General features: G+C 39.4%; 1 long non-coding RNA gene across 1 annotated transcript in view; it reads left to right on the forward strand.

Moving 5' to 3' along the window:
• The first annotated feature begins 1,637 nt into the window (after positions 1-1,637).
• The window catches only part of LOC148146111 (uncharacterized), a 61,094-nt gene continuing 43,512 nt past the window's right edge, over positions 1,638-19,219 (forward strand). Inside the window, exons 1-2 of the long non-coding RNA XR_015760776.1 lie at positions 1,638-1,697; positions 19,075-19,188. This is a non-coding gene — a long non-coding RNA (uncharacterized LOC148146111). The remainder of the gene's footprint in view (positions 1,698-19,074; positions 19,189-19,219) is intronic.

Consider the following 19,219-nt stretch of genomic DNA (forward strand, 5'->3'; position numbering starts at 1 on the left):
ATAGGCTGCAATCATATGAAGATTTATTGACTGATTACAAATCTTTTAACTAATTGATGCTATACTGAACTGCCAGTAACAAACTGTAAAATTATTCTATTTTGTCTTAATGTTGTGTGACAATCTTTTGGAAACTGATTTAATTTTTTTTATGTTTGTCCTAAAATTGAAAATAATGCACATTGGTAATCTTTTCAATTGGTGTCCTGGAATATAGCTGTTCACAAAACATTTTTATTTTTCCTTCTCACTATATTGTGATCGCTCCCTTCATTGTTTCTACTTCATACCTTACTATTTCTCAACATTCTTTCTCTTATTTTAATGTAAAACAAAAAGATAAAATATGCTTTGCTCCTTTTATTTTAAAACTTTCTTCTGTTGGAATCATTTCAAATGTATTTTATTTTGATGCCTATATTACAGCTGTTGGCTTTTAACATTTTATACACTTCGTGGTAATCTCAGAGACACTTGACTGACAGCAGTGGTATTTTTCACTACATTTCACAAATAGTGTAGAATCAGAACTTACATTGTCTTTAAAGTGTCCTATAAATAGCAATATGCTTCACATCACAGAATTTCTCCAATGTTCTGTAATATTCAATCCTTTCCTCTATGAAAAACAATTGGGAAGCATTGACTGATAGAAAACCTGTGAATAGTTCAGAAACTAAAGGTAGACTTTGCCTTTTCTAAAAAAAAATAAATGATCCAACAACATAACCACACATCCAAGTCATTGACGAATTAACGTTCATAGTAGAAATGCCATTAAAGGTCACATAGGTCCCAACCATCGCATAGATATTATTGTTCAATTTTTATGACACGGCTTTCTGCTATTACAATGAATGCTGCAGGAGTTTTTTATTTACCTGACATTGCCAGACGGGTGGAGTTGCCCCGGACTTAAAGCCTTTAAAACCATTTAATTGAGGAGCCCGAAGGCACTTGCTTCATTCCTCGGTTGCAGATTTCATTCTCAAGGAGGGCAGGACTTTTAACAGTGTGCTTGTATTAGTATTGTGACTGCATTGGCAGTTGTCATTTAGGGCCACATTGGGGATAGGAATGACAGAAGGGGGAATAGAGCACACACTTTGTTCTTCTGTCCTTTGGCTCCTTTTTGCTGGTCAGCTCACTGGATGGGTGCAACTACCCATTTTACCCATGCTGCTGGCTGAAGATGTGTGATATGATTGTGAGCCAGAGCAAATGAAGACAATACAAAGAGGAGAAAATGGGTTTAAAGATAAATAAATAGAACAATATCATCTCTTCAGGATACAACCTCAAGTTACCTCGATGCTTTAATAAACAGACATAAAATCTCAACATCATCAAATTTTTAAAAAGTCTGAAATGTTTCTATCTAACATTGTCACAGGTTAACATAAATTTTTAAGAGCAATAAACAGAAAATTCTCCAGAAAATATTGCACCTCGTTGTGTGAAGATATTGTTGCAGTAGAGAAATCTATGGGTTTTTTTTGTGCCTACCTTGCGGGTAGTAAGTCAGGGGAGGTCTCAATCACTTACACTGTTTAATTATTCTACAGCAGAAAAAAGCTCTCTCTAAAGGCATCTACAGGCAATTAGAATAATCATTCATGATAGCATCTAGAGCGAGTCTTTGGGCTGCTGTTTTGAGAGTCAGGATTTTTGTTGGTGACCTACGACTAAAGGCAAAGGTTTGTTGAAATATTAGTTTAATAAGAGATGAGAATGATATTAGGAATATGAGTCTGTGTTATTTATTATTAATTTTTGTTTTGATTTACAGAAGCTGCTAGGAATAAAAACAAGGCCGTGCCGAATGGCAATATCTGCCTAGAGATTTCCCCTCACTGTAATCTGAGATCCTTGATTTAACATGGATCATGTTAACATCGAAATAAATAATCCGTATGTGGGGTAGCCTTAAATTATAAATAATATGGGTTTTGTAGCTGTGATGTTTCAAAGGAAAACATAAAAAGCCTTAAAGTTGTGCAAAAAAAATGACAGAAGTGTGGTGCTGGAATAAATGTGGAAATCAAACCATTTTTAATGCCTTTTTTCAGGCAGTTGCCACAGCATTTTTTTTTAACAAGACACAGCTTTCGATCTTTAAATTAGAGGGACATTAAATAAATTAGCATGCACTTAAGAGATAGGCCTGCTTGCCTAGGCTTGGTACTGCACCTGATCATCCAGCCAGAGGTGGCGGTTCATACCAGAGGAGACCTGAAGTGCAAAGGTCAACTGAGGTGAGACCTCAAACTCTACCTGTAATTATTGTTCATCCTATGCTAAAACCAGTAGAATATATTTCTAATTAATGTGAGAATTGAAAATGCAGGAGTTTCTTCAATACATATAATTTGTCTGCAAATACTTAGAGTTTATTAACTTAATAAAGATGCACAAAATAGTGAAATGTTTTTATAAGAGAATATGGAGAGAATGTGCTCACTTTGGCAGGAAAGTCAATGGCTAGAAGTCACAGTTTCAAGTCATTGGCAAAGGAAGCAGTGGTGGGATATGTAAAACAAAAACAGACCAATATGTTATGATTTGGAAATGCATTACCTGACAAGGCGATCTGAACAGAATACACAGTAGCTTGAAAAGCGAATTGAATAAGGAAAGATTTGAAGGAGAAGGAGAAGGCAACTAGCTGGAGAGCTCTTTAAACAAGGCGGCACAATCACGATAGGCATAATGGCTGTATGATTCTGAGATTCCATAATAACCGTTCGACTTCAGTGGAATTAGTGCTGACACAATGTGACATTTATGGTTCATTAGTTGTGAGTGAAGCTGATGGATTGAGTTAGGATACCTGATCCAAATATGGCCTTTCACTCAATCATATGCTTTCACCCACTCAGGCTGTAAATGGGCAAATGCAAAACTGAGATGAAAATCTATGACAGTCAATAACAAAGCCCCTATCAAAGGTCACACTCATTCGTTCCCCAGTTATCCATATGGGGATCACAGGAAACCATGCAGGTAATGTTGTGGGATGCATAATGAATGCGTCCATTTGGATTGCATCAATTCTCGGTGCATAATTGTTTCAGTTGCTCCACCAGAAAATGCCACTTGAAATAACATTGGGCTTACAGACAGATGAACTGGATGAGTTGCTCATACTCTTAAGTTCCTATCCATTCTGCTCTGTAATATTGGAATACAATTAAAGTCAAAGAAATCTACAACACAGGACAAGGCCCTTCGGCCTGTCAAGTCAAGTCTATGCCAGTCAAAAACAAGCACTGAACTATTCTTGTCCCATTTTCTAGCACTTGACCCATAACTCTTGGATTTCTCTTATGCTGTTATAAATTGCAGAATAACAACTGATCAGAAAGTGTAATGAGCCACTTGTAACATCGATTAGCTCCTCATGAACTGCGCTTTCATTCACAGAATGTGAGTATCACTGGCTGGATCAGCATTTATCTCTCCTGCATAGTTGCCCTGAAGAATGTGACTATGAGCTGCTTTCTTGAACCGCTGCAGTCCTTGGATGGAGGTATGCCCATAGTGCCATTAGGGGGAAAATCTGAGGATTGTGACTTGGTGACAATGAAGGAATGGTGATATATTTACAAGTCAGGATGGTAAATGGTTTGAAGGCAAACCTGCAGGTCATAGTGTTCCCATGCATCTATTACTTTTGTCCTTCTAGGTGGTAGCAGTCATGGGTTTGGCAGGTGTTGCCAAAGGTGGCTTAGTGAGTTACTCACTTTCCCAAGCAACTTTCATTCACGTTGGGATAAAATTCTGACCAAAACCAAAACAAAGCAGTCACATATTTTTCATGCAAAGTGACAAGGAGTTAACATGTAGCAGGAATGTGCAGCTACCATTAACCTAAGAACACACCATTAGAAAGCAGGTGGCTAACAAATTACTGTATTAATGACAGACATATAAAGGATGAGCATGTCAGCCCCACACAAAGCAGCATACTCAACACAATGAACAACTATTGACAACGTGCATGTATTTATTATACTTGGTGGCAACTGCTTTTTTCAGTGTTAATGCTTGTACAAAATGCAGGTGCAGTTCTTGAGCTAAGCTGAGTCCTGTTATAAGAGACAGAAACAGAGGAAGTGTAAACTTTTAGATGTGAGCCTGTTTGGGTGGTAATGGAATCCATATTTATTCCTTTAATATTTCAGGTGCTATATTTTAGTCCTGTATGTCATTTTTGTCACTCTTGTCTGTAGGAGTATAAATCTGCTGTATCTAATGTTAAGTACATGCAATTGTGGCCATTAATATTGTCGATTCTGTTCGTGTTTTAGTCTCAGGTACAACAGAATTTGATCTTTGTTCTGTTCTTTGTTAAATGCTATAAGGTGCAAATTCCTTCTATTTGATTATAAATTAGTTTTGTTCTTTGCGTTGTTGCCAAATGACTTCCAACTGCTTTCAGCATTTTTTTACTTTTCATTCAAATTTTCAGACAATGCTGTATTTTGGTTTCATTTGTACTGTATGTCTCTCATTCAAAATGATGGCATCATATAATAGTTACAGCACAGAAGGAGGCTATTCAGCCTGTCTCATTCATGCTAGTTCTCTACAAGAGCAACACAGCTGTTATTGGAATATTATTACATCAGCACAATGCCAGTTGAAAGAGTTTTAGAAAATTGCAGCAATTTATTTTTCTTTCCTGTGAGTGTATTGTAAAGTGACAAGCCCATCATCATTCTAAAGGCTAAAATGATTTCAGTGGACAAGATTCAGTGAACTGTTTGAAGGGAAAGTAGTAAAGATTTGCTTCAAACTTCTTAAGATTTCCACTACCTCTCATCTTTTATTTAATGGTTTAGATGAAAAGTGATTGACTCAGAACCACAAATTCTGTTTGTCACCCTACAGTTCCTATCTCACCTGCTGAGTATTCCCTGCATTTTCATTACAGCTCGGCTTTTTAAAAGAAAGTGTAAAAGTATTTGTTCAAGATACATTATGTTCATTTTATCACTTGAAAGATACAATTCTACAAATTTTGCAGCTAATTTGAAGGAAATCAGTCATTCATTTGTTTGATATCTGCACATGGAATATTTTGATTTAGCTTCTGAATTGTTATTTACTTCAGTGAATGATAAAGATAATGACCGATGAAACTTGAAGCAGACGTGGAGCACAACCTCATGGGAATAGTGAAAAGCAGATACAATATAGGGATTTAAAAGCGGCTGAATGAAACGTTTACAATTGTGTAATAGTGCATGGCTTCTGGAAAGAAAGCACTACTTCAGCCTCTTTAAATTTGGTTGGAGGTTGAAATCATTTAAAATAACATTGCAAACTTTATGAATGGAGACTAGAATTCATAATTTACCAGAATAGAATTCATCAGTACAAAAATATTTTACATAAAGTCATGTTGCAGATGCACAAGAACCATTTTCTGTGTCTGTCAGTAGACAATACCTCTTGTATTTTATTAATTTTAAAAATGCAGGTTGAGTGTTCAGATTCTTTGCAAACTAAAATTACTAGATAAAACAGATATGTTTTGTTCCTGCATCATTGCGATGTGTGCTAATTAATTATATTCCAATTCGCAAGCCAGTGCAGATTGGCTGTGGGTCTTCACATTGTCTGCTAGTTTCCTGATGGGTATGACATTTAGAAGACTTCTGTGAGTGAACGAGATGACAGCCCTACCTTGGAGAAAGTGAGGACTGCAGATGCTGGAGATCAGAGCTGAAAATGTGTTGCTGGAAAAGCGCAGCAGGTCAGGCAGCATCCAAGGAGCAGGAGAATCAACGTTTCGGGCATGAGCCCTTCTTCAGGAATGAGGAAAGTGTGCCAAGCAGGCTAAGATAAAAGGTAGGGAGGAGGGACTTGAGGGAGGGGCTTTGGAAATGTGATAGGTGGAAGGAGGTTAAGGTGAGGGTGCTAGGCCGGAGTGGGGGTGGGGGCGGAGAGGTCAGGGAGAAGATTGCAGTTTAGGAAGGTGGTGCTGAGTTCGAGGGTTGGGACTGAGACAAGGTGGGGGGAGGGGAAATGAGGAAACTGGAGAAATCTGAGTTCATCCCTTGTGGTTGGAGGGTTCCTAGGCGGAAGATGAGGCGCTCTTCCTCCAGCCATCGTGTTGCTATGGTCTGGCGATGGAGGAGTCCAAGGACCAGGACCTGCAAGGACCAGTTAGGTAAAAACAATAACTGCAGATGCTGGACACCAGATTCTGGATCAGTGGTGCTGGAAGAGCACAGCAATTCAGGCAGCATCGCTGCTCGTTGGATGCTGCCTGAATTGCTCTGCTCTTCCAGCACCACTGATCCAGAACCTGCAAGGACCAGTGACAGCCCTACCTTGCCCACTTTTACTTACTTAACACTAAAGTTAGTTGAACTCAACATCCTCAATCCATTCCTTTGCTCACCTCATGGTGAGAGTTGGTGACCATGTTAGCAATATATTGTAGCTATACAGCATTTGATAAATCCTTGTGAGAAACCAACATTGAATTACACACCTAAGTCTGTTCTGGGCTAATTTGCATTTATTTCCTGCCCTTTTTCCTCTTATTGCCTCAGACCTATTGGATTGCAATGAAGAGATCGCTGTTAATAATCATGGACATAATACCATTTCGCTTGGCATGGATATATAGCTATTTGTATGCTACTTATTTATACATATCAAATGTGAATCTGAACAATGTATATGTACGTACATGTGTATAAACACATTTGTATTGTGTATATGTGCAATGGGCATATTAGAGATGGGCAATAAATGCTGCCCTAGCCAGTGATACCCACATCCCCTGAATGAAAACCAATACTAATGGAAATAATGGTATTTTAATCCAATCTTTTATCTTTACTCCTCTTGGTGAATGTAAGAAGTACTCATTGAAATGAACCAAAGCAACATATTGCAGATGCTGGATCTGAAATCAAACCAGAAATTGCCAGAGAAATTCAGCAGGTCTGACAGCATCTGTGGAGAGAGAGAGAGACAGACAGATAGATTGAGTTAACAATTTGACTCCAACAGAACTCTCCTTAAAATGAATGTCCTCCAAAAGCTTTGAGAAATATATATGTAACTTCCTTCTCAAATTGAGAGGAAGCTTGTTATACTTGGTCACATTTCTTCCATCATCTGCTATTTTCAGAAGTTAATTACTGCATGGTCACAAACTAATATTGAAATGGATTATACGTTAAAACAAAGCACAGAACTGCAGATGCTGGAAATCTGAAATAAAAACAGAAATTGCAAAAGCAGCTCAGGAGCTCTGGCAGCATCTGTAAAGAGAAAGCAGAGTCAATGTTTTGAGTCCAGAGACCGTTAAGAAGGCTTAAGAAAGATCACTGGACTCAAAACATTAACTCGGTTTACTCCCCACAGATGCTGCCAGACCTATTGAGTTTCTCCAGCAATTTTGTTTTCTTTGAAATGGATTATAAGTGTTTTAATATCAGGTGAAGGTGAAAAAACAGACAAAGGAGAGTTTCAGCGTAGAGTGGCTGCTAGTATGCAATTTGCTAAAGTATTACAGAAAAGAGGAGAAATGTATACCCTGAAGGCAAGATCCATCAGGATATAGCAACAAGATTAGTCCAAGACTGACTACCATTTGCCTGAAAGGAGTTTTAACAAGCAGACAGTAGGCAAATTGTATACAGAGAGTCTGGGGAGAGATTTTTATAGGAATCTGCAGAGGAGCTTGCACAGTAATCAGACTAACAATTGCGCTCATATTTTACTATGCTGGTACTTTTCAAATACCGACTGGCAATGTCCCTACAATGTGCCAATCTTCATGTCAATCAAGTTGCTCTTGCACGGGTCAGGAGGGCAGCATATTCCATCTGCTCCTCCTGTCCCAGATGCTGCAGCAAACAGCAGCAGGTCACCCAGGAGCTTTTACGCATTGAACTGATTCATCAATGTCACAGAAACAATAGGCTTTGTAAATTTGCGCACACCTTAAAAGCTCAGCAGAGTGAAACATTTCCTGGATCTGAAGAAGTTAAATCTGGAGAGACACCCAAACCCCTGCACAATGTAACACACTGAATCACAAATAGTGTTTCAAAGCTGTTGGAGATTTGAAGTATTTGAATGCTGGTTTGACTGGTGCTTCCAGGGGTACATGATCAAAGGATATAACTGTGCTTCCACAGGATATAACTAGCATCCCTACAATGGTCATTTGCAATCATATCCTTCAAGAATAGTCAGTACCCAAATCCTAAGTATGAAATATTTGAACATTTCCCCTTTTAGAGTGTTAATGACCTTTAAGTGTTCATTAAAAAAAAGTTGTATTTATAGAGTCATAGAGATGTACAGCATGGAAACAGACCCTTCGATCCAACTGGCCCATGCCATCTCGCAACCTTCCCAGTCTTGGACATCATGCACATGTGATACATACAAGATGAGCATCTTAAACATCTAAAGGATGACTTGAACTTATGTTGTACCTCTTACAACTGCAGAATGTCCCAAAATACTTCATATACAATTAATTATTTTTGAAGGGCAGGTCCTATGGAATTGTTGTAAGCAATGCACACTCACTAAAGCTGCATGAATAATAAAATGACTCTTCACTTCCCTACCTCCTTACCTTCACTTCTCTATTTTCATTTCTGTGGATAGGTGATCCACCAATATTCACCCAATGCTCACTCTCACAATTACTTCAATCACACTTCATCAACCCCTCTTCTTTTAAGAAATCTATTGCTTTTTCACAGTAACTCTGTCTCCTTTGTACCTGTTTTGATAATGTAACCTTCCAAACTTTCAACCTCATCCTTTTTCCTCAACTGAGGACTTTCCATCTCACTCTGATTGACAGAACCATTCCATTTCACACACTTCTACTCTCATCTCTTTCCCTTCTTCCAAAACCTCATTGGATTCTCCTTGTCCTCCTCCTCCAGCCTACCAGCCCCCATATTCATTGGCTCCTCCTCTGCCATTTTTACTAGCTCCACTATGATGCAACCAGCAAATAAATCTTCCCCTCTCTCCCCCACCGACCCCCACCTTTCAGCATTGTGAAGAGATTGCAACTGTCCTAGTCCACTCTTAATTGGCCCCACCATGGGATCTTACTGCACAATCATCACCTAACCTTTTCGCTCCTCTGGTTTCACTGCCAAAGCCTCAAACACTCCATCCAAGCAAAACTGCGATTGGCATGTTTATCTTTTAATTTACAACACAGGGAGTATTGTAATCCCTGTATTGTATACAGGGATTCACAAACGTTTGAATGCTCATGCTTATGAACGTGATCCCATATAGGGGTGTAATTTTAAAGTCTCAATGTACAAACATTTCCTGTAGTTGTAAACAGCTGCTTTACATTCTCCGGCTTTGTGTTCCCAACTTGTGAACAAATCAACTTGCGATCAGACTCCAGAACGGAACCTGTTTGTAACCCAGTGACTGCCAGCACCCTGTATTTGCAGCTTACATATAGTCTGCCCAAATGTAGCAGGTCAAATATAGTCTGGAATAACAAGTGTGACACTGAACCTCCTGTCACTTGTCTTTTTAATTCTGCACTGTGCTCCCACTTGGACCTTGTATTCCTGGCCTCCTGCATTGTTCAAATGAAGTTCAATATAAACTTTAAGAACAGCTTTGTATTTTTTGATTAAGTCTTTTACAGTCTTCTGGACTCATCACCAAATGCAACAATTTCAGACCACACCACACAAACATGGATGATAGGAGCAGGAATAGGCCATTCCCCCCCTTGAGCCTGTTCCACCATTCAATATGATCATGTCCAATCATTGAACTCCATATCCTAATCCCAGCCTCCTCCATATCACTTGATCTCTTTGGCCACAAGAGCTATATCTACCTCTTTCTTGAAAATGTTATTTTGGTTCCAACCATTTTCTGTGGTAGTGAATTACACAGGCTCACCATTCTCTGGGTGAAGAAATGTCTCCTTATCTCAGTCCTAAAAGGTTTATCCTTTATCCGTAAACTATGACCCTTGTCGTGGATCCTCTCACCTTTGGGAACATCCTTCCTGCATCTATCTACTTGTCCTTTCCTACTAGAACAGCCTTCCTCAGACAAGGAGACAAAAACTGCACCCACTATTTCAGCTGTGGCCTCACCAATGCCCTGCACAATAACCACTTGTATCCTTTCACTTTGATGGTTTTGCTTCTCCTCTATTTATCTCTATTTGCTTTTGGATGATCACTGTTCAGTAGTGTGCCATTCGTACCACCTCTGTTCAATTTCTTTGCTTCTTTAGCTGTCCAAAATGTCCAACAGTAAAGGTCCATTTTCCTTTCCTTTCCTGTGAAAAGTCACAGTAGTTGGCAATGGTTGAACAACTTTCAGGAACCTGGCAAGTATTGCAAGAACCTGACTATATTGCAAATGGGTAGCCATCATGGATACCAGATTTAAAAATTGGGCCATCAATTATTGTAAGAAAGAGTTGTCAAGTGTTGAGGCTGTATTATGTGGGGAGCCAAAGTTGTCATTCCTGAAAGGTACAGATAAATCATAGTTGTGATATACATAATCAACACTTGGGTTGAGTTTGACAAAGAGCCTAATGAGAAGCTACCTTTGGCAGCCAGTGTTAGATAAGACCAGTAAAGACAGATTGAAGCAGTGCAGAGTGTGTCAAGCTATCAAGACAAAGCCATGATTGGTATCTTTGCTACATGGGAATTGCCAGCTCGAGCATGGTAGGGCTGTTCATTGACTTGGCAGGACTTGAAGGCAGCAGCTACTCACTGTCATCAGTCGCAGTTTGAAGTGAGATGGAGGTTTCCAACAAGTTGTACTACAATTGGCAGAACTCTAGATATTTTGTATAATTTATTTGCTGCTTGAGATTCCCAGAAGAAATAATGTCTGACAACAGATCTTAGGTGGAAGTGAGGACTGCAGATGCTGGAGGTTAGAGTTGAGAGTGTGGTGCTGCAAAAGCACAGCAGGTCAGGCAGCAACCTAGGAACAGGGAAATCAGCATTTTGGGCAAAAGCCTTTCATCAGGAATGAGGCTGGGAGCCTTGGGGGTGGAGAGATAAATGGGAGGGGGTGGTGGGGCTGAGGAGAAGATAGCTGAGAGTGATAAGATAGATGGAGGTGGGGGTAATGGTGAGAGGCTCCCAGCCTCATTCCTAATGAAGGGCTTTTGCCCGAAATGTCAATTTCCCTGGTCCTCAGATGCTGCCTGACCTGCTGTGCTTTTCCAGCACCACACTCTTGACGACAGATCTTAGTTTTATTCAGAATTTATAAATTTCATGAAAATGAGCAGGATAAAATATACTCAATTTCTGCTGTACCACCTTATTTCAAATGGAGCAGTGACATAGACAGCACAAGTTATTAAGCATGTTCTATACCACATGTAAACTAGAAGACACATCAGTTGTAATTGAATTGCAAACTGATAAAGGTTTTAGCTTGTTTATCATCACACACCTTACGCTACTATGAGCAAAATGCCAGCTGAAACCAACAAATGCTGGACATGACAACGCTCAGACTGCATCCATGACCTCCCAGCATTTGTTGTTTTTAGTACAAATTCCAGCATCTGCAGTAATTTCCTCCAAAAATTGCTTTGATTCTTCAAAGGCAACCTTGAACAAGGATTTCTTTGCTGAAGTCTGATTTAGCACAGTCTTTAGAGGATAAACAGGCAGCAAGATAATTGTGAGAGGGTAGAGTGAGAGAAAGAAGGTTAAGGTGAACGAATATCATCCTAAGTGGTTGAACTCACGACCAGGACAAGTCATGAACCTACATAGCTCTCACACATATTTGGACAAAGTTAAAAATCACACAACACCAGGTTATAGTCCAACAGATTTATTTGAAAGTGCAAGATTTGGGAACACTGCTACCTTACAAAGGAGCGGTGCTCCAAAGGCTTGTACTTCAAATTAAACCTGTTGGACTATAACCAAGGGTTGGTGATTTTTAACTTTGTCCACCACAGTCCAACACCGGCACCTCCAAAGCATATTTGGTCAAGATGATTGGTCATGGAAAGATGGGATATGTACATTTGATCAAATGTTACCTTCACAGGTTCACAAAGAAGAAGGGAGTTGGGAAGATTCAACTCAATCTACTGAATTGGGTAATTGCAAGTTCCAAGAGTCACTCCACCATAAATTCGGCCTGATTCTAATTCAAATCCAAGTCAGAATCAGACAGATGTGTCTGAAAGGGAAAATTTCAATTGAAGGGCAAGAACAAAATCAATCCTTGATAGAGAAAACATCTCTTCAATCTCAATCCCAGATTGGTTAAGGTCCTCAACCAAGGAAAGTTTGGGTCAAGAAAGGAGGTATCCTCTTAGGAATGAGGGTTTTTATTATCTGGAGAGGCTGAATAGACTGGGGTTATTTTCACTGGAGTATTGGAAGCTGAGGGGGTGACCTGATAGAGGTTAATAAAATCATCACATGCATGGATAGGGTGAACAGTCAAGGTCTTTTTCCTGGGGTGAGGGAGTTCAAAACTAGAGGGCATAGGTTTAAAGTGAGAGTGAAAAGGTATAAATGGGACCTAAGGGGCAACTTTTTCAAAAAGAAGGTGGTGCGTGAATAGAATAAGCTGTCCAAGGAAGTGGTGGAGACGTTGAGTTGCTTAAGCAATCTACACATTTTACTTTTCTCCCCAGCCTAGTGGGGTTAAAATCATCATTTATCTTTATTTTGTAACTAAGAATTGGAAAATTGACTTCAGCTCAGACAAGTATTTCCATTAAATAGTTAGGGAGTTCAAATGCATTACTTATACAACACTAAGTGTTTAGACTAAATTCTACCCAATAAAATACCATCCACAAATGGGGAGATGCCTACAAAAGTATGTCAAGGAATATGAACCTGTACAGTTTTAGATGGGACACCTGAATCCCATCATGAAGATTGACTGTTAATCAATCAATTACACTAAAATGAATTAACTAATATTTTATGAGCATTTAACCAATTTTCTAAGCTGTTATTAAGGTTGCTGCAATTTTCCACATTGTGTAATTTGGATTGGAGTAGGACTTCCAGTGTGGAAATTGACTGTTTTTCCTAGACCTCTGTTGAGATAACTGTTTTCGTCTAGATAAGGTTTTCCTCAGGTAGGAGAGTTGAAAACTAGGGGACATATTCTAAGGCAAGAGGAGAAAGGTTTAAAAGGGACCTGAGGGACAACATTTTCATGTAGAGGGTGGTGCTTATGTGGAGTGGACTATCTCAGAATGTGGTAAATACAGGTACATTTACAACATTTAAATGACATTTGGACAGGTACACAAATAGGAAAGATTGAGAAGGATACGAGTTAAATGTGGACAAGTGGCACTGGATTAGTTTGGGATACGTGGTCAGGATGAACAAGTTGGATCAAAGGGTCTGTTTCCATGCTGTATGACTCTATGATTCTATAACTCAACCAGGGTAGGGCAGATGACCGAGGTATCGGGCGGGGGGGGGGGAAGGTGGGGAGGTGAAGCACTTTGGGACCAGTGACCATACTTCTATTAGATTTAAAACAATAATGGAAAAGGAGAGACCGATCTAAAAGTTGAAGTTCTAAATTGGAGGAAGGCTAATTATGACGGTAATCTGCAAGAACTTTCAAAAGCTGACTGGGGGCAGATGTTCGCAGATAAAGGAACAGCTGGAAAATGGGAAGCCTTCAGAAATGAGATAATGAGAGTCCAGAGACAGTATATTCCTGTTAGGGTGAAAGGAAAGGCTGGTTGATGTAGGGAATGCTGGTTGACTAGAGAAGTTGAGGTTTTGGTTAAGAAAAAGAAGGAAGTGTATGTCAGGTATAGACAGGATAGATTGAGTAAATCATTAGAAGAATAGAAAAGCAGTAGGAGTAAACTTAAGAGGGGAATCAGGAGGACAAAAAAGGGACATGGGATAGCTTTGGCAAATTAGGGTTAAGGATAATCCAAAGGGATTTTATAAATACATTAAGGATAAAAGAGTAATGAGGGAGAGAATAGAGTCCCTCAAAGAACAGCAAGGCGGCCTACGTGTGGAGCCACAGAAGATGGGGTGATACTAAACGAGTATTTTGTGACAGTGTTTACTATGAAGAAGGACATGGAAGATATAGAATGTGAGGAAATAGATGGTGACATCTTGAAAAATGTCCATTTTACAAAGGAGGAGATGCCGGCTGTCTGGAAACGCATAAAAGTAGATAAATCCCCAGAACCTGATCAGGTGTACTCTAGAACTTTGTGGGAAATTAGTAAGTGAATGCTGGGCCCCTTGCTGAGCTATTTGTATCATCAATAGTCACAGGTGAGGTACCGGAAGACTGGAGGTTGGCTAACGTGGTGCCATTATTTTAAAAAGGTGCTAAGGAAAAGCCAAGGAACTATAGACCGGTGAGCTTGACATCGGTGGTGGGGACGTTGTTGGAAGGAATCCTGAGGGACAAGATGTACATGTATTTGGAAAGACAAGGACTGATTAGGGACAGTCAACATGGCTTTGAATGTGGGAAATAGTGTCTCATAAACTTGATTGAGTTTTTTTGAAGAAGTAACAAAGAGGAGTGATGAGGAGCAGAGAGGTTAACGTGATCTATATGGACATCAGGAAGGTGTTCAACAAGGTTCCCCATAGGAGACTGATTAGCAAGGTTAGATCTCATGAAATACAGGGAGAACTAGTTGTTTGGATACAGAACTGGCTCAAAGGTAGAAGACAGAGGGTGGTGGTGGAGGGTTGCTTTTCAGACTGGAGGCCTATGACCAATGGAGTGCCATAAGGATCAGTGCTGGGTCCACTACTTTTTATTATTTATGACACCAAAATTGGAGGTGTAGTGGACAGTGAAGAAGGTTACCTTCGATTACAAGGGGATCGCGATCAGATGAGCCATGGGCTGAGAACTGGCAGATGGAGTTTAATTTAGATAAATGCAAGGTGCTGCATTTTGGAAAAGCAACTTCAAGCAGGACTTCACTTAATGGTAAGGTCCTGTGGAGTATTGCTGAACAAAGAGACCTTGGCGTGCAGGTTCATAGCTCCTTGAAAGTAGAGTCAGAAGTAGATAGGATAGTGAAGAAGGCGTTTGGTTTGCTTTCCTTTATTGGTCAGAGTATTGAATGTAGGATTGGGAGTTCATGTTTTGGCTGTACAGGATGTTGGTTAGGCCACCTTTGGAATATTGCCTGCAATTCTGGTCCTCTTCCTATCAGAAGGATGTTCTGAAACTTGAAAGGGTTCAGAAAAGATTTACAAGGATGTTGCCAGGTTTGAAGGATTTGAGCTATAGGGAGAGGCTGAACAGGCTGGGGCTGTTTCCCCTAGAGCATCGGAGGCTGAGATGTGACCTTATAGAGCTTTATAAATCATGAGGGATATAAATAGACGAGGTCTTTTCTTGGGGTGGGGTGAGTCCAGAACCAGAGGGTATAGGTTTAGGGTGAGATGGGAAAGATATAAAAGGGGCCAAAGAAGCAATATGTTCATGCAGAGGCTGGTACATATTTGGAATGAGCTGCCAGAGGAAGTGGTGGAGGCTGGTACAATTGCAACATTTAAAAGGCATCTGGATGGGTATATGAATAGGAAGAGTTTAGAGGATATGGGCCAAGTCCTGCCAAATGGAACTAGATTAAATTAGGATGTTTGGTTGGCATGGACAAGTTAGGCTGAAGGGTTTGTTTCCATGCTGTAAATCTCTATGACTCTATGACTCTTCCTTACATTTAGAACCCTCCTCAACCTATTCCAGTTGGATTGCTATGACTACAGAAGGTAGAAAGGTAGGCATTTCCAAAAAAAAACTGGCTCGAGAGATTGAATCGTTTACCTCTTGTCTTATGTCCTGATGTTGAGTTAGGTGATTAATGTGGGAAACTATTATATACCATCATTGAAGCTTAACAGTTGGAGATACAATGACATGCTTATTGAAAAGTGCAGTTCAGCAACTGGAACTCTTTGTTTATTGATAGGAAGCTTATCTTTTGCTTCCGTTATAAAAGATGGCTTCTGGTACCATTATTTCCAGGTGTGCTGAAGAGGACTGAATGCCTGAGTGCACATACTAAAAGCTAAAACAATATTTCAATAGAAGGAAATTAAGAATGCAATATGAGATCCAACTATCTAACTTAGAAACAACTTTGTTTCCACTCCTGCATCCCCACCACCAACCCTCATCCCCCGCAATCCCTGTACGTGTTTTTTTCTTTATTGTACACTATATACAATACTCTGATGGACTGTAAATAACTTATCACATTCTTGTGTTAGATGAAGTTCAGTGGTGAAGAAACAATGCTCAGAACATTTTCTGGATAGTAGGTTTATTCACAGAATGCAGTCTTATAGGCATTCTAACTACTGACCCCCAATACTCAAGCAGTTATACTTTATATTTCCTTACAAACTCAAACAAAATTAATTAAACAAAGTTGCCTTGTGATAACTCCATAAATGGTAACAAATTGTGAAAGGAAGCTTAACAAATTAAAATTAAAGTTTGTATTTTGGGGGAGATTCTGGCTTCCGGCCCCCTGCGGTATTCACTGATCATGGAAGATATCAAGTGTGCCAGTGCGCGATGGATCCCAGAAGTTGTGAAAAATCAGGAAACGGAAAGGAGGGAGAAGTAAGGAAGATAATGACCAGAGAAATAAATTGTTGGAGCTATGGTGAAGTGCTTAGGTCCTGATTGCCTTCATCCCAGCGTCTTAAAAAAATGTGGCTAGTGAGATAGTCAAATTTTGTTTTAACTTTCCAAGACTCTCTTGATTCGTGGATGGGCTCATTAGATTGGAAGGTAGGAAATATAACTGCTTTATTGAAAAAGAGAGGCAGAAAACAGGAAACTACAAGTCAGTTAGTTTAATATCTGTCATAGGGAAAATGTTAGAAGCTACTATTAAAGAAGTTATTGCAAGACCCTTTGACATGCTCAAGGTCTACGAGCAGAATCAACATGGCTTTGTGCAAGGAAAATCAGGTTTGACTAATCTGTTGTTTTTTTTTAGGGCGTAAAGTCTTCTGTGGATAAAGGAACTATGCTTAGAGTTTCAGAAAACATTTGCTAATGTGCCAGAGCAAAGGTTGTAATGGAGCATAACTAGTGTAGAGGTAGAATATTGGTGTGGATTGAAGATTGACTGGGAAACAGGATATAGACAGCAAGCATAAATGGATCTTTTTCAGATCAGCAAGATATAATGAGCGGTGTGCCACAGATATTGGCACTGGAACCTCAACTTTTCACAACTTGTATAAATGACTTCGATGAAGGGAAGGGAGGTATTGTTGCTGAGCTTGCTGAGAACACAAGGATAAGTAGGAACTTAAGTGAGTGTGGAAATTGGAGCACAATGTGGGAAATGTGAAATTGTCCATAGTAGCAGGAAAAATAAAAATGCATAATATTTAAATATAGGTCATTCTGAAGTAACATGCATTTCATTAATATGAATTTGCTTTTATGCAATTGGTGATTTGGAAACACTGTTTCTAAAGCGTGAACTTTTAAAACATGTGTTGGTTGTAACGCAATTACATCACGAACACTTTAAGCACTGTTTCAAAACCAAGAACGCAACCGTCGCATTGTAGAACTACCTGTAGTGAGAAACAGCAGAACTCTTGAGTGGCAGAGAGATCTGTGTCTCTTCGTACATGAGTATGTGGGACCAGCAAGACGGCAAATACTTTGTTGTCACCTATTACAAAGGAAATTGAATACAAAAGTATTGAGGTTATCTTTCAGTTATATAGAGGACTGGTAGACCACTACTGGATCACTGGAAATATATAAAATATGTTGGAGAAATATTTCCAGACTAAAAACTGGAAGGTTTAGGTTGCCTTATGAAGAAAGGTCGGACAGGTCAGGTTTGTATCCACCGGAATTTAGAAGAGTAAGAAGGCAAATTGATTGAAACATATAAGATCTTGAGTGGTCTTGCCAGGCTAGATGGAGAAAATTGTGAGAGATTTGGGCTGTAAATCCTAAGAATTCTCTTCCTGAAAAGGCCATGGAAGCAGACTAAGAATATTTTTAAGGTGGATGTAGATAGATTCTCAATAAGCAATGGGCGAATGTTTATAATGGGTCAACAGAATGCAGTTCGATATTGCAATTAGATCAGCCATGATCCTATCGAATAGTGCAGCAGATTCAAAGGCATTAATAGCCCAACAACTCCAAATTCATCAAAATATGGCGATCAAATTGAGATGTTTATGATTAAAAGAGTGGATTGAATAGATAAAGGGAAACTATTTCCTCTGGTGGGAAGGTCCAAAACACAGGAACTTAACCTTAACCTGAATGACCTGCCCATTCAGAGGTGATGGGAAGAAACACTTATTCACAAAAAGAGTTGGAGATCTCTCTCCTAAAAGAAATGTTCATTACTATGATTTTAGGTTTCAGTTAGCCAATAGTATTAAGGATTATGCAACCAGTTTGGGCAGATGGAGTTAAGATACAGATACACCATAATCTGACTGAATGGCAGAACTAATTCACTTCCTGTGATCCTTTGAACAAAATATAACATAGGAAATGTGTAGGCTTTGTGATGGTCAGTGAGATTTTTGTTAATGAGACTAGGCTATACCCTGTATGATTTTTTTCATTATTTAAGTGATATTTGACCAAATGTTCACATATTCATGCAGTTAAATTCAATTAAAATAAAACAAAGAACTGCAGATGCTGAAGATCTGAAACAAAAACAGAAATTGCTGGAGAAACTCAGCAGGTCTGGCAGCATCTGTGGAGAGAAGGCAGAGATAACATTTTGATTCCAGTGACCCATCTTCAGAAGGGTTTTCAGTTAAATACTTCAGTTGGATTCAACATCAGTTACTTTTGGTGACAAGTGGAGGTAGCTGGGGAATCAGTATAACTCAGATTGGAAAATGTAATCTTGCATCTCCTCATTTTAGCTACCCATCTATGCTGGCAAATTGTTGGTTGCATTACACAATAGCCATTTTTTAATCCATAATATTTTGCTAACTTATCACTAATCTATTCGAATATTTTTGTTTCTTTATTCATTCACAGGATGAAGGCATTATTGGCGAGGCAGCATTTATTGCCCATCCTTACTTGTGCAGAGGAGCAGCTAACAGTCAATGACATTGCTGTGGGTCTGGAGTTACATGTAAGCCAGTCCAGGTAGGGATAGCAGATTCTTCCCTGAAGGACA

The sequence above is a fragment of the Chiloscyllium plagiosum genome, unplaced genomic scaffold, assembly GCF_037043375.1.
Source record: "Chiloscyllium plagiosum isolate Xiang-an unplaced genomic scaffold, Cpla_swu_hap1 HiC_scaffold_21, whole genome shotgun sequence".
Taxonomy (NCBI): Eukaryota; Metazoa; Chordata; class Chondrichthyes; order Orectolobiformes; family Hemiscylliidae; genus Chiloscyllium; species Chiloscyllium plagiosum.